At 58.2% G+C, this 16,260-nt stretch overlaps 1 pseudogene; it reads right to left on the bottom strand.

The window, feature by feature from the left end:
• Window positions 1-2,228: 2,228 nt before the first annotated feature.
• On the bottom strand, window positions 2,229-13,876 carry LOC118671405 (annotated as a pseudogene).
• Between the last annotated feature and the right edge of the window lie 2,384 nt (window positions 13,877-16,260).

The raw sequence follows: 16,260 nt of genomic DNA, 5'->3' as shown, positions 1-16,260 counted from the left end.
CCCGCTCCCCCCCCCCAAAAAAAACCACACAAAACAAAACTTAACTATGTCTTTTTTATAGACTTGCCCATATTTCCTTTTAAATAGTCCCCTTTTTAATAGGCCTCCCCTTTTAAATAGTCCCCACCTGATTCTCCAGCTGATAATAACGCAATCGCATTTCCCATGCACCAGGCACTGTTCCAAACTGCAAACTTCCAACTCAGTCCTCTTATTATCCCTCTGAGCCTGCTCCTCTCACTTCCTCATTTGACAGATGACAACATTGAGGCACAGAGACGTTAAGTCACTTACCTGAGGTCTCACAGCAAGTAAGGAGCAGGATGTGAGCCTGTACCTTTATCCACTTTCCAAACACCCACAGATCCTTTCTGATGCCCAGTTTGTGACAGGGGTGAGCAGAGGGGAAACTGGATTCACAACTTGTCGGATTTCCTCCGGCAGCCCAGCACCCTGGGCTGGGACAGACGGGCCTTATCTCTCAGCCCGGAGCGCAGGCCCGAGAGGCTTGCCTTTCCCACCCAGCTGAACCCCATTTAGGGGAGACGGAACGTCACACCCGCAGCAATTGTATCAGCAAATCGAGGAGGATTCTGGTGTCAATCTCGCCTCCACTGCTCACACTTGTGTTGTTGAGCATTACTTCACCTCTCGGAGCCTCACTCTCCTTATCTGTGAAATGGAGTAACAGGACCCGGCTCAGGGCTGCGGAGAGGATGACCAGGTCAGCGGCTAAAGTGCTTAGCCCAGTGCCTGCGACACAGACGGCCCTCAGTGAAGTGAGCCGTGACCGCCAGGCAGCAGGAAAGCTGCAGAATCAACAAGAAATGGGAAGTAGGCCTGCAAGGGGCAGCCTTGCTCTCTGCCCTCCAGGGAGGGACCCAGTCAACACGGCAGCTCCTGCATGGGCATCTGTGGGCCGGCGGGTGGAGGTCGGGGGTGGGGAAGGGGCAGAACACAGCTGCTGGGCACAGACTTCCTCGCACCTCGAAGCCAGAAAAGAACTGGATCTGGGGCCAGACCAACTGGAGTGCAGTTTACGCCGGTGGGACTTTGCGCAAGCGTCTGCCCCTGCCTGGGTCACAGGGTCTCCTCTGTGAAATAAAGGTGTCTCCACTGACCGGAAGGCTAGCCCTGGATGAATGTTTACCTTCTCTATTCTCTCTGTCCAACCTCCGCAGGTACCCGGTCTCCTTCATGGAAGATGTCTGTAGGCTCCATGCCTTTAGCAGTGGTTCTCAACCTTCCTAATGCCGCGACCCTTTAATACAATTCCTCATGTTGTGGTGACCCCCAATTTCATTGTTACAAATTGAACATAATTAAAGCATAGTGATTAATCACAAAAACAATATGTAATTATATACGTGTTTTCTGATGGTCTTAGGCGACCCCTGTGAAAGGGTCGTTCGACCCCCAAAGGGGTCACAACCCACAGGTTGAGAACCGCTGCTTTAGGGGAGCAAGGACAGTCCTCCCCTAGGAGAAGAGCAGGTGTCCTTCTCCAGCTGTTGGCTGTTAATCAGCCCTGGGGGAGAGGAGCAGCCCCTCCCCTAGGGGTTCAGCCCAAGAGGGGCTGAAAGTGGCCTCCAGCCTGGAGCAAAGGGCTGTGCAGCTGGGGGAGGGGTGGGAAGCATGAGGCTTTCAGCCCGACTTGCCCCTGCGGGTCTGAGTCCTCAGACATTGGGCCCCTGGCTGGTGGAGGAGGGGCAAGCAGCCAAACCAGACTGCCTTTCTCCATCTTGCCCTCTCTGGTCCCCCCAATCATCTATTTGAAAACAAGGTCATTTCCCTCTGAGTACCCACCCTGCTGTCAGGAATGACCATGCCTCCTAACCATTTTGAAATCCCCTCTTCTCAATAGAATCAGGGGCATAGAAAGGGAGTGGACTGACTATTCTCAGCGGGGGGAAGAGGGGGGATGCGGGAAGAGACTGGACAAAAATCGTACACCTATGGATGAGGACAGTGGGTGGTAGGGGTAAGGGCAGAGGGGAGCTATGGGGGGAAAAAAGAGCAACAACTGTAATAATCTGAACAATAAAGATTTAATTTAAAAAAAAAAAGAAATCCCCTCTTCTCCCCTTCCCCCTCTTCTGCCTTCTCTTGCCCATCCTCCTCCTCCAGGAAGCTCTCCAGGACCGGAAGAGAACAGATAACTATTGTCTTCATCTCTCCCCTGCCGGGATCCACCCTGCCACCTGTGGCTTTTCCACCAAAGACACTAGTCAGGACTGGGCATTGGGCTTGGGGATCTGCTGAATCACGTGCCCGACGGAGAGCAGGGTGTAGGGTCCCAAAGGCTGCAGTGAAGCAGCTTAGCCAGCAGGCTCTGAAGTCAAACAGACCGGCTTGGGCTCCTGTCCTGTGGGCATTTTGATGACCCAGCTGTGAGTGAGCCTCTTCTCGTCCCCCTTCCACTCCCCAAAGTTCCATCCCTGACCCCAAGGAAGTGTTTGAACCAAGAGAATCACTCCCAACCCCATGCTTGAGCCTCAGCTGGGGTGTCGGGCCTGGAGAGGCCTCAGCCGCTCCCCACTGCTCAAAGCCCTGACCTTGAGGACCCTGGGGCTGGACAGAGTGGGCAAAACTGTATAAAACTGGACACTTTCTTTTTCAGTCCTGGCCCATTGTGGGGCCTGGAGGCCAAGGCCTGTGGGTGTCTGGCTTCCCCCCTATCCATCCTTGCTCAACCTGGGGGGCTTCCCACAGAGGGGGGCTTGGGAAAGGCTCATTCATGGTCTGAGAGGGTGTGTTACCTGCAGAATCCAGCTGGGGCTCTGAGGAGGTAGCGGCATGAAGATGGGGGGCCTGGAGGGTGGGGAGGAAAGGGAGGAGGGAGAGCCCTCAGAAGCCTTGCTCTAAGCCTGGATGGGGAGTAGAGCCTGTCAGTGTTTGGCTGCTGATACAGTTTGGTGGGTAGGAAGCTCCTGGGCTCCTGCCTCTAGAAGAGGTTGCGTCCAGCGGGTCCCAGGCCTGGGTGTCCAGGAGGGTCCTTGAGCCTGGCCAGCTCTGGATAGGGGTGGCCCAGCCCTCACCAGTCAGGTCACTCTCAGTGGTTACCGCCCCTTCCTGGGCTCCTTTGTGTGTGTTGGTTTGTTCTTTCTTTCTTTCTTGACTCCAGAGAGGAAGGGAGAGGGAGAGAGATAGAAACATCAATGATGAGAGAGACTCATTGATCAGCTGCCTCCTGCACACCCCCCACTGGGGATCAAGCCCACAACCCGGACATGTGCCCTGACCAGGAATCGAACCGTGACCTCCTGGTTCATAGGTCGATGCTCAACCACTGAGCCACACCAGCTGGGCAACCTTCATTCTTTTTCTATGGCATCCCTGTCCCATGCTCAGCTGGCACAGTACATGCCAGGGGGTGAGTGAGTAGCCTGGGTGGGTGAGTTTGGCAGCTGCTCGGGCCAGGGAGACGGTAAGAGGACAGGCAGAGCCCAGTGAACACTGCCTCAGTCTGTGCCCAAGTCCATGTGTAGATCTCATTCCACTCACCAGATCAAAGCCCTCTCTGTTGTAGGCCTTAGAGCAGCTTGGGGCTGGGGTGCGGGGGGCCGGGGGGGGGAGGGGGGGAGGCGCACAGCGCCAGGCAGGGGTGTCAGAGATGGGGCGAGGACTAGGAAGGAACTCTGACAGCTTCACTCCTCTGGTGGAAGCACCTGGCCCGGCCCCTCCGCCCTCCTTCCTCCTTGGCCTCACCCTCTTCCTTCGCCCTTTCCAGGTCTACTCCTCTGTCTCCCCTTCCCTGAGCCTTTACAGGTTCCTCTTCCCTCTGGATAGGCTCAGCTCTCGGTCTGGCCACCGAGTGTGTATGTGCCAGTGCCCAAGACAGAGACCTGGTCCCATGGGCTTTGCCCCCATACCTGACCTCCAGGAAGAAGAGCAGACACATGTGGCTCTGCCAGGTGTGGCGCAAGTAGGCACGTCCCTGGGCACTAGGCCTGGCAAACAACCTTCTGCTGCTTGGAAGCAATAAAGGAAGCAATAAGCCAGTCTCCCTGCACCTGGTGCCCGGAGCCCAGGGACCTGCCTCTGGGTGCCCAAAGCCCTCAGGAAAAAGAACCAGGAAAGAGCTCAGGGCGCTCCCCATGGTCCCAGTCACCATCCCAGGCTGTATCAGGCTCTGCCACCCATCTGCCTCCCCAAGAGACATGCCACCCACCAACTGGGCAAACAGCCATTGTCCCCAAGTCTCCAGGCCAGACCTGTTCATCTCATCCAGCCCCTTCTCCTTCCTGGCTCCTGCCTCTCCACCTGATCTCTTCCCAAGAGGCAGAGACAGCTCTCTCCTTTTCCCAGTATTGCTCCCCTCCTTCCTTCCCAGCTCTGCTCCACAGCCCTCTCCTCCAGGAAGCCACCATGGTTTGCCCTGCTCTACGCTGCTGCCTGCTTACCTCCTCCCCCTACTCCATCCCCAGCAGGTTGGCTAGCTCTGGTTGGCTCCTGTACAAATGAACCCCTGCGATGAAGAGTAGGGGTGGGGGGAGTTACTCTTGGTAAATATTATTCCTCAGTTGCTTGCAGAACTTTACAGCTTTTATAACACTTTCCCGTACGCTGGCATGAATAATCTTTAAAATAATTAAGAGAGGCAGGCAGGGAGGGTTAAGGCTCTACATTTTTTATGGAGGACACTGGGGCCCGGAGAAAAGAGGAGATTTGCCCAAGGCCACGGTGCCTATCGGAGGAGGACTCAACCCAGACCTCCTGACCTCCGCTGACCGGGACATCGCGACCCTCCGTGCTTGTTAGTGTGGGAGGGCCTCCAGGAGGAGGTGTGCGCGCGCGCTGCCAGAGAAGGGGCGGGAGAGGCTCAGGTGGAGAAGGAGCGAGGGGCCGCGCGGTGGGCAGCGTGGGAACCGGCTGCGAGCGCGCTGGGCCGAGCTGGGCAGGGGGCGCCGCGCTCACCGCAAGGTTCCGCCCCTCGGCGGGCGCAGACAATGGGGTCGCTGTGCCCTGCGCCCCCTCCCCTGGCTCGGCGGCCCGCGTCCGCCCCCTCTCCCCAAAGCTGCTTTCAATTTAAACGCCTCCAACCAGCGGGCGCTGCCCCGGGGGCGCGACCGCAGCGCTGAGCGCCCCTGTAATTTCCGCGGGGAGCTGACCGGCTCAAACACGGTCCCGCGGTGCCCGACCGCAGGCCCCGAGACCGGAGACGGCGCCCAGACGGTCTTGCCCGGGTCGTGGGAGCGCCGCTGGGGCGGCCTCCTCTGCGCACCCAGCCAGGCCGGGCTGCCTCCTCCAGGCAGCCCCCTGCCGCCGGGGAGCAGCTCTCCCAGGGCGCCCGCGTGCCTTCCCAGACCGCGGCTGCCGCGGGCTCCCCGGCACCTCTGAAGCCCAGCTCCCTTTTGCAGAGAGGGCAGCTCAAGAGGAGACCGGGCCAGGCGTCCATTCTGTTTTGTGTGCTGAGGCTGAGGTTCCTGAGGGGCTGGTGAGGGGAGGTATGGGGAGCGCTTCCCTCATCAGACTGGGGAGATCTCTGCTAGCAGGGTTTGGGGGTGTCCCTAAAAGCCAGGGAAGGAATGTTTGTAAAGCAAGGAAGCCTGGCGCTCAAACCTAGAGTTCGTTTCTTTTTCCTTTTTAATTGGGAACTAATACTACTATTGGTTACATAATAATGGTTTCTCCAAAGATGGGGCTCCAGAGAAAGCAGGCCTGCCCCACCTTTCTTCCCCCCCCCACCCCCCAGTCCACAATGCCTAGCTCCCAGCTCTCCCCACCCCCAGACCAGTCAGGAAAGGAGGGAACACGTTCCCGTGCGGCCTCCCCTTGTCCCCCTGCTTCTTGGAAAGTGAGTCTGGAAGAATGAGTGACCCTGAACTGTTGCTAGGTCTGTGGCGGAAGTGGAGAAAGGATCCGGCCACCTCCCCACCCCCCCCACCCCCCCCCTCCATTACAGAGGAGGGGACCCCAGCTCTTGGCCCCCAGACAAGGCCCCACATGGACTGTCTCAAGAGGAGGGGCCTGGCCAGCATGGCTCAGTGGTTGAGTGTTTACTTATGAACCAGAAGGTCACGGGTTCGAGTCTCAGTCAGGGCACAAGCCCGGATTGCAGGCTCTATCTCCAGTGGGGGGCCTGCAGGAGGCAGCCACACAAGGATTCTCTCTCATCACTGATGTTTCTATCTCTCTCTCCCTCTCTCTCCCTCTCTGAAATCAATAAAAATATATTTGAAAAAAGAGGAGCGGAGGGCAGGGCCTGGACACGGCTGCTCTATATGCAGACCCTCCGCTTAGCCCAGAGCAGGCAGAAGGGGCATCGGCGCCGGGAAGAACTTCCTGAGTATTGGCAAGGGGACTGGGGGACTTCTCCAGGCTGGGCGCTGAGTTCTGATGTTGGACATGCTTGCCAAAGCCCCCTTTGGCCTGAAGTGCTTATTCTATTCCTTGCTCCCCTCTGCCTGGAAGCTAAGCCTACCCCCCGCCCTCCTAGGAACTTTGAGGGGGGCGTTTTGAGTTAATACATGTGGGTGAGGTGTCTAGAGGCCTGATTTCCCTGCATCTCTGTGGCTCTCAGGCCTGTGTAGATGGGGCTCCATTGGAATTTTCCAGATCAGGGTGTGTGTGTGTGTGTGTGTGTGTGTGTGTGTGTGTGTGTGTGGCTGTGGGAGGGAGCTCAGCCGGGGGGCCCTGGCTTGTCCTGCGTGCTCTGCTCCACCTTGTCCCCTCCCCACCGCGTCCCAAACACCCTCTCTTTCCAGCCTGACTGTTGTGGTGAAGCTAATCAGAAATAATTATGGGGGAAGGAGGGATCCTGAGAGAGACCCCACAGAGACCACCTCATCCGCCCTGGCCCAGCCCTGGTGGCCCTGGCCCCCGGGGCCTAGGCCTGGTTCAGCTCTGCCTGGTGAGGGTGAACCCACCAACACCACCACCCACTGCTCTCCCCTCTCCCTGCCAACCCGTCGCCCTGGAGCCACAGGTAAGCTCACACATCTGGATTTGCCTCCATCTCCCCCCAGCTGTGCCCTCGCCATTCATTCATCCGGCATTTATTGGGCATCTCTTCTGAGCCAGGGCCCATGCTGAGCACTGGAAGTAGACTGGTCCCTGCCCTCATGAAGCTGTCCCTGGACTTGGGTCAGTGCAGACATTGCAGAAGGAAAGCCACAGGCCCCCCTCCAGGATCACAAGCCACTTGAGGGAGGCCCTCCCTTGCCACCACCTTGCTGACATGGCCATGGGGCTGTGGGAACAAAGCCCACCAGCTCCAGAAGCTGTGAGGACTTCCTGCCTCTGCTTTCCTTACCTGGCATAGCGCCCAGTACTGCCTCCCAGCCAGTGCTGACAGGTGGCAGGCCCATCCTGCTCCATCTCCCTGCCCTGCCCTCCTGCCCTCCTGCCCTCCTGCCCTCCTCTAGGGGCCTCCTCCATCCACTTCGGTTCTCCCTGATTCCTTGCTTGGGTGGTGGGGGTGCAGATGGTCCTCAGCAGTGCAGAGACCTGTCAACACCCCTCAGTCACCTCCCTGGGGTTCAAGGCCCCAAGCGGGAGAGCCTTTAGAGACCACAGAGACCAGCTGTTTCCTCTTTCATGCACCAGGAAACTGAGGCCCAACCGGGTGGAGGAGCAGGGAGAGTGTGAGCAGTCAGGGCAGCACTCATCTGGTGACTCTCGGTCCAGTGCTCCTCCCGGGGAATCCTCCCTGACCCCACCCTGAGGACAGTCTGGGTCTGCTCCTCCTCAACCCCCTCACTTTGCCCAGGAAGACGGAGGAGCAAACGGGGGCCTCCACCATCTTACCTTCCTGCCCTGTCCCAGTAGCCTGGGCCCAGAGACTGGGTGGTGAGGTGGGAGGGCCCAGAGGTGGCTCAGTTGAGGGTCTCTAATTTGCTCCTGCCCCTTGATGTCCAGAGGAAAACAGGCCTCCTGTGCCCAAGAGATTGCCAAGCATAAACAGGAGGTCAGTGCCCCCCCTGCCCGGAGGTGCCAAGGTGGTAATTAGGCTTGGGGGTGGGTCCTGGAAGGATGGGGGTGGGGGAGCGGCCATTATCCCCAAGAGCTGAGCTGGGCAGAGGAGCTGTGTGGTCCAGGCAAATGGGTGGTTTGTAGGTGGTCTGGGGAATGAATGACTGAGTGTTTGGGAGGGAAGCTGGTGAGGAAGGAGCAGTGGGAGGGAGGGAGCAGCCAGATCAGAGAGCAGAGCTGGGGAGTCTGTCCCCAGACTCACTGGTCTGGGCCCCTGGCCATGTTCTGAAGCATCACCAGGGAGCCAGGGAGGGGACCACAAAGCACATGGTGTGGGGCGGGGGGGGGGGGGGGGGGGGCGGCGGCAGTCTCAGGGATGCTGCCCTGGGCCTGTGACAGTGGAACACCTGGGCAGTCACACACATGGGGGAGCGGGGGGGGGGGCAAGTCCTGGGCTGAGATGTGGGAGCCACCATCTCCCCGCCTTCTCCCTCAGCTTCAGGAAGGGTCGGAGAGGAGGTGGGTGGCGGTGGTTCAGTGCAGGGTCCCGGGCATACTGCGGTCCCTTCTGCCCCTGGTCCCCAGTCGCAGCCCGTGTCTAACCCTTCCCCCTGCAGGGGAAATTTCCTCTTGGGCTGTGAGGGGCCCTTTGAAGGAACCCCTGCCCCTGCCTCCACCTCACAGGAGCTGTGGGTCCAGAAGGCAGCCTCTTCTTTTGACCCTCGGGATCCCCCATTCACCGCTTCTCCACATTGGGCTGCACAAGATAAATGACACCAGTGACTTCACCAGCCCAAATCTTGGTTTTCCCATCTGTAAAATGGGGGTAATGCAATATTTAAAAGTAAGGATGAAATAAGCCAGCCCAGCCCGGCTGGCATGGCTCAGTGGTTGAGAGTCGACCCAGAAACCAAGAGGTCACCGGTTCAATTCTGGTCAAGGGCACATGCCCGGGTTGCAGGCTCAATCCCCAGTAGGGGGCATGCAGGAGTCAGCCAATCAATGATCCTCTCTGAAATCAAGAATATAAATATATATATATGAAAGCCAGCCCAGGGTCAGTGTTGCTAAAATGTCAGTTGGGGCAATGACTCACTCCTGGCAAGATGCTCTTCTTATCTGGAAGCCAGGTGTCCTCCCAGGAATGGCTACCTGAACCCAGGACCTAGCTGTGACCCCTGGACTGTCCAGTGGCGTCCTGCTGGCCTGGGGCACATTCCTCCTCCCCCGCTCTCCCCACCTGCCAGCTGCCACCTGTACTGCCGGCAGCACTGCTCACCTGGCCTCTGCAATGAGTGCAGGGAGACTACCAGACGCAGCTCCTCAGAGGGAAGGAGCAAACTGAGGGGGCAGGCCCGATCTGGGCGGCCTGCGGGGGCACCTTAGCTGCTGGCCACGCGGACAGGCTCAGCATCTAAGTCCTGGTTTCATCCTGCGGCCCTCAGTGCCCTGGGAGGGGCCTCACAACAGTCTGAGACCCTGCCCTCAGATTGGGAAGAGGTTGGAACCTAACCAAGGAACCTGGCCCCTGGGGACTGGGCTGAGACTGGATGGGTCAGCCTGGTAACAGCCCCAGCCCCCTCCTTGCTCAGACCCGCAATGCGGGCAAGTCCTTGGCGAAGCTGGAGGAAACTGAAATCCTGAGAAATGGCTGGCGTGGGGGGAAGGGCAGTGTGTGGGGGTCATTCCCAAAGCACTCGCCCTCCTCCTCCCTCCCCTCCTCAAAGCCAGGCAGGCACCCTCTTCTCTCCCTCTGTGCTCTGCCCCCAAGGGGCTGCAGGAGGAAGGAACTGCTTGGCATTTAGTGGTGAAGGTGCCACCAGGGAAAGAAGAGCACCTTCCTCCCTCAGACCCACAGCCAGGCCAGCAGAGCAGCCTGCAGGGGGCACTGCCGGGTGGCTGGACCCTGGGGGGTGGCGAAGGAAGCCCACATTTGGAGCTAATGACACCCATGGCTTCTGGTGCCAGCACCCAGTCTCCTCGCAGGAGAGAGCGCCTCCCCCCTCCATTCCCCACTCTATCCAAATATGGGTCACCTGGGGTTAGAGGGTCGGGGGATTCGCTGGGAGGGGAGCTGGGCCAAATGGAATGCTGTTTCCCAGGCCATAACTGGGAGGCTTCCGAGTCATGGCGACAGGGAGGGGACCGAGCTTGGGAGAGACGGGATGACTAGAAGGTCGTCTCTCCCAAACCTTGCTTCTGTGCTGAGGTGCTGAGCCTCACTGAATACCTGTCGTAGACTGTCTCCTGTTTTAAGGTCTACTTCCGGGAGCATTCAATACAGAAGTCTCCACCTCCTCAGCTCAAAAAAAAAAACCAAAAAAACAACAACACACACACTTCTGCTAAAGACCTTCTGTGTTCCAGACCTACTGTGTGCTGCACGATGGTGTTCTAAGTGTGAGCGAGCAGCACTCCCAGTCTAGGAGCTGCAGCACCAGACAGATTCCAGTTCAAGGCAGAATGAAATACAAGCTAGGCAGAGACGCCCAAAAATCTGGGTGTGCGGACAGGGAAATTCGTTCTGACAAAAGATCAAAGAGAACGTCCCCAAGCATTCAAAAGGGTAACACGAAAGGTAACTCGAATCTGCTGCATCTACTACCTCGAAGCGCCTCTTCTGCTCAGATGCCTTCTCTGAGTCCCCAGTCTGCATCGGTCCCACCCCCACTGTAACTTCTCCTGGAGTTCCTGCAGACACCCCGAACCCCTCGCCGTGTGTAAGGACATATTTATTTATGGGATTATGGGATTAATCCTTCTTCTCCACAACACCATAAGTGCCAGGAACCAGCTTGTCTGGGAGCCAAGGTGGCCGGCCAGGAAAGTACATGGCAGGAGCAGGGTAAAGCAAGCCACTGGATGTGGCTGGAGTTGAAGGGGATGAAGTACCTAGTGGGGGCCCAGGCTGGCAAGGTATGTTGGCACCCGATCAGGGCAGGCTGTAAATGCCAGGCAACGTTGGGACTTTATCCTGCTGGTAATGGGGAGCCATCAAAGGTTTCTGAGCATGGGAGTTGCATGTTCCAACCTGTACTCTGAGATCCCTCCTCGTGAAGTGCGGAGGAGGGTTGGGGGGACTGGGCGGGGGTGCTCCCCTGGAGCCAGGGGAAGCAGCCATTGTTGCAAAGGCCTGCACCTTTGAACCACTGATGCTGCAGAAAGGATGGGGCATGGCGACTGGTTGGATGTTGAAGGGAGTGGACATTAAGGATGACTTGCAAAGCCCAGTCATGCTCTTAGAGATGGCGATGCCTTTAGGGGTCAGGCATGCCCAGGGCCTCCGTTTTTGAGGGAGATGAGCTATATTTGGTCATCCAGGTCAGACACGGAGTCTTTCCTGATGTCTACTCTCTAATTCTCCTACTACAGCCAAAGCCTGTGTTCTCTGCCCTCTGGACACCCAGCTTCAGGGTGGCACGGCCCCCACACCCCAAACCGGAGAGGGGAGGCTCCTAGAGACCGATGGGGAGTGGGGGGTGGGAGAGTGGTGGTTAGAGCTGGGCACCAGGCCCCCTGGCTTCCTGCCCCTACATGGCACTGCCTCCTACTGGACCTCAGACTTCCCAACCCTCTTGGAGCTCTCACCCCTCCTGGCGGGGAGGCTGGATAAGATGGGGGAGAGATGGGGAGCTTCCAGCCCTGTGGCCTGGTTCAGTGAGGGTCTACATGCTTTGATGTCTGGGGGATTCACCTGCAGTTAGGAGTGGAGCAAGGGCGAGGAACCAGGAGAGATCTGAACTCCGAGGCAGCTTCGCCCGCCTCACCCTGCCCACCAGACACCCTACACCTAGGTTTTTGGAACTCTTAGCAGAGCAGAAAGAGGAGGGGGCTGGGTGACACACGGGGTTGGTGGGGATACAATGGCTCCAGAGTATAGAGAGGGAGCCCAGGCCCCTGGACACAGCCATTCATACGGTTGGCATAGGGCCCTCCGTGGAGAGCACAGGGCACAGGCCCGGGAAGCGGAGCCCAGACCTCAGGGCATCACAGAATGCCCCCCAGTGAGCCCCGTAGTCAGAGCAAATACCTGTTTGGCAAAACCCCTCCTGAACAGAGATGCTTGGCATCTCCCAAACAAAGGAAAGAGAAAGTGTCCAAGCCAAAAAAGATCTCACACCATACCTAGATCCCAGAGCTTTCCAAACTGTGTTCCCTGGCACCCTCCCTAGGTGGCCTCTTGAGATGGGTCGGAGGGAAAGGGGACCTCGCCCTCTCCTCCAAGCAGAAAAAAATCTCTCCACTTTGATGTATATCCTCAGCGTCTGTCCGAGAGTCTGCTTGGGAGAGAAGTGTGGGTTGCTGCTAAAACAGACACACAAATAACCCCCATGTTGAATTACCAACACTGTATTTCTTCAGGTTGGAGAGAATAGGACTCAGCCCACTGTCCCTTCATCTAACCGCTGAGCTGACCCTCTCCGCTCTTCATGTGTGCGTGTGTTGGGTGAATACATGAACTTCTGGACTCTGTGTCCAGTGCTCTTGAGCGCCAGGGACTTCCTAGGAGAAGGCACATCAAAATGGGAGGTTGGCTAGCGCCCAGGGGAGAATCCTGCGGGGAGGAGGTGTCATCTGTTATGGGAGTCCTATCTCTTAGCTGTGTCAGCCCTAGGACCAAAGGGGCTGAGGCCAGTGGGGGTACGCCCAACAGCCCCCCCCCCTGCCCCAGGCTGCCAGCGCCCACTCATTAGCCTGCTGGCCCAGCCTCCCCCCAGCCACTGGCCCCTCTCCCTCAGCGACCACCCAGCAGCCTGGGCGGCAGCAGCGAAGGGTGCGGCCAAGAAAGGGTTAATCTGCAGCGCCTTTCATCAGCAGTTTGGCGGGCTCCCAAGGCCCACAGGCTGGGTACCTGGGCGCCTACCTCCGTCGGTGGGGCGGAGACGTGACCACAGGGCAGCCCTGCCGTCTGCATTCCTCCCGCGTGAGTGCGAGTGCGTGAGTGACAGCTGCCGCCTGCCTGAGCCCACCCCCTCCCCCACCCCGTCCTCCCCAGCAGAGGTGGGGGCGGGTGCCCGGGGCACTGGCCTCTCCTCTCCTCTCCTCTTGCTGCGCCCAGGCTCTGGAGGGAGCCCCGAGCTAAGAGAGGAACCAGGAAACCCTGATGCTGGGGGACAGGGGAGGAGCGCATCAGGGATGGAGAGCTGGCCGGGCTTCCTGAGGGCCAGGGCAGCATGGGCACCGCCAGGCCTGGGAAGTCTGCCTCTGTCCCTTGTGTCCTCCTCTGCTCTGGCCCTCCACATAAATTCCAACCTTCCCATTACCAGCCGGCCTCAATTCCTCTTCCCTGAACGCACCAGCTTTGCCTTTGATCTCTCCTGAAGCCGTCGGTGGAAACAGGAAGTCACCTTTGGCTTGAAGCAAACTCAAACAAGGTGTAAACAGGCCAGCACCCCACCTTGAGGCTTCCCTTCTCTCTCCAAAAAGGCCAGCAGGCCTAGACAGGGCCTTCCTCGAGGGACCCTGGTCCTAAAGAAGGGCCTGCCCCCAAAGTGCAGCTCCGCCACACTCCTGTGCAAGGCCCCACCTCCAGAGACACCCCCACCAACCCCAGGGTCAGCTTGTCACCCAAGTCCCCCCAGGAGCCGTTAGGGCAGCCCAGGAAAGGTGCTGGGCAATCTAACCCGAAACTCTACAGCCTCCCCAATGCCTCAGTGGCCCCAGAGTCATCAGACCCAGTAGGAAAGAAGGAGAGAATCCTCGTGAGAATGTCCCAGTCCCCCTGCGAACTGCCACTTCAAGCCCAATCACAGTGCAAGCTCAGCACTTGCTTCCTGTGCTCTGTTTGGATTCTACGGGCTCTGGGCAGGTGTGCAGAGGAGAGGGGGAGAGAGGCTGGGCAGGAAGGGCTTGCGGAGGGGAGATGGGTGAAGGCAGGGGCAGGTGCGGGCCAGGCCCACAGCAGCCCACTTCCAGGGACGGTGGAAGCGAAGTTCTGCCCGTTGCCCCCCTGGCCCTGCATCCCTCTGCCAGGTCTCTCCAGCATCTCCTTTACTTCCTGGCTTCTTCAGGTTCCATGGCTTTGACACCAGTTGCTGCTGTGCGATTAAGTTTGGCCTAATATCTGGATTTTCCAAAGCCCTTCTCTGCCTTTGGAGTCTTGCCAGGGTAACCTCCTGCTCTTCCATCCTCACTTAATTATGTAATTACTGTCTGGGGAGTGGGGTTCAGGCCACGTTAGGGGGAGGGGCACCAGACTCTCTCTCACTTGGGGCTGAGGGCTTATTCCTGATCTCAAAACAACAACAACAACAAAAACCAGCTATCTTTGCCCGAATAGGAGATGAGGTGAGATGGTGGGGGCGGGAGTGGGGTCCAGAGACCCTGCTTCGCTCTCCCCTAGCTCAGCCCTGGGGCCAATGACTCCATCTCAGTTTTCCCATCTCTGAAATGGGATAACAACTCCACACACCACACACAGCGCGAATTCTGAAGGTTCACCTGTTCATTAGAGATGGGTGCTGGATGGTCGATGCCCTGGGAGAGCCAGCCAGCCAGCTAGCTTGGCTGCTGCGATCACACCCTAAGCCTGTGGTCCTCGGCATGAATGAGACAAAGGACCAAGCTCTACCACTCCCAGCCCCACTGGCCTCCCAAGTCAGGTTATCCTTCCAACACCCCAGGCATAATTTTGAAAAGAAGATTGAGGAACCTACAAATAATAAAAAGGCACCAGGCTAAAGTAGAGAAGAACAAAATACTGAAATCAGGCAGCAGACCTCAAAGAACTGCTTTCTCCTCCATCCCTCTGCCTGGTCTCTGGGCCTTGTGCTTAGGTCAGCTAACGAGCATCCCGGTTTGCCCAGAACTGTTCTGCCTTTAGCACGGACAGTCCCCCACCCCTGGCAGTCTTTCAGTCTGGGGCAAACTGGGGCCTGGGGCCGTTGGTCTCCCTTTCTCAGGGCAGGTTTGGAGACTGAAGAGATCACAGATGTCTGATTCTCTTCCCTTTGCCTGGTTTTCTTTAGATATCCATGTGGCAATGGAAAACTGCTGGAGGCCCGAGAAGTTTCCACTGCCTACCCCCCAAACTATATGACATCACAATGAAAAGCAGCCCCCCACTGAAGGCTAAGACCCCTTCCCCTAGTTACCCCTCTCCCAGGAGAAGTCTCATCCAGGGACTAGGGTCCTGGCCCCCTGCTCCCACTCTCACACCTCAGGCATCAGCAGAGCCTGGGGAGCTAGGGAGCACCGGCCAGGAGACAAGCCCCAGGTTGCCATCTGGTGGTAATTCCCCAGGGAAGAGGTTTGCCCAGGTAACCTCTAGGTCAGGCTCCTTTAAATAGCCCCAAATTGCCTTTGACACAGCCAACCTGGGGTCACTGCTGGGGGAGAAAGACCCACGGCTTTGAAGGCCACACCCCCCAATGGCACTACCTTGAAGCCACTTGTGGGGCTGAGCCTTCTAGCTGTGCAACAGCCCTCCACAGGCATTCCTGGGGTGGTGCTGCAGTGGGTCCCCGGGAGGGGCAGGGAAGGGGTGAAGGAAGTAGGGGCAGGCCCTCCCTGACACAGGCCTAGCTGTTTTCTTTTAGAAAACACCAGACCTCTGCCTCCCCCCACCACGACTCATACACACACCAAGCCTCTGTTGATCTCCAAGCATAAGCATCATTGTGCAAGATGAGAACTCCAGGTTCAAAGGAGACCTGGTGGGGAAGCTTAGAGAATGCCACTCCCCAGGCCCCACCCAGCTATGGGTCTACACACACACACACACACACACACACACACACACACACGTGTGCACAGAGCAGGAGATGGAGCATGCAGGTGCCTGGTCCTGTTTGGAGCATGGCATCCCTCATGGCATCAGGTCAAGGGGGTGGGCAAGCCGCCTGGCCTTGGGCCTCTCACTCAGAGCCAGGCCCCCCAGGCTGGCCAGGGAGCTGTCAAATCCCCCACTACAGAGACAAATGGAGCCGTCAGAGAAAATAGCTTCTAATGGGGAGCAGGAGCCAGGCTGGGCTGGGCTGGGGGGAGGACTCTGCTGGCCAGATGTGAATTCTTCACTAATCACACCAAATTGGCCCAATTTGTTCACTGACACGCGGGGGGACCAGCTTCGTCTTTCTCTCGCCCGAGCAGGCTTGCCTCCCTCCCGCATGGAAGCACTTTTGCTCTAGGGATGGGGCTGGCCAGCTGACAGGCAGGGAGGAAGGGGTAAGGCCCGATTTACACACACCCGCTCCCTGTAGGAGCTCAGGAGTTGCCTGGGGCTTGCCTCCCTTCCATCTCCACCAGCCCCCCGGAGCCCTGGGTGCTGAAGGCCACACGGTTTAGGCACTCGGGGGAGGGGTTAGAGAAAAGAAGGTGTCCGGGGCATCTGCTTCCTTGGAGATG

Source organism: Myotis myotis, unplaced genomic scaffold, assembly GCF_014108235.1.
Source record: "Myotis myotis isolate mMyoMyo1 unplaced genomic scaffold, mMyoMyo1.p scaffold_m19_p_17, whole genome shotgun sequence".
Lineage (NCBI taxonomy): Eukaryota > Metazoa > Chordata > Mammalia > Chiroptera > Vespertilionidae > Myotis > Myotis myotis.
This window is presented reverse-complemented; position numbering and strand designations above follow the sequence as displayed.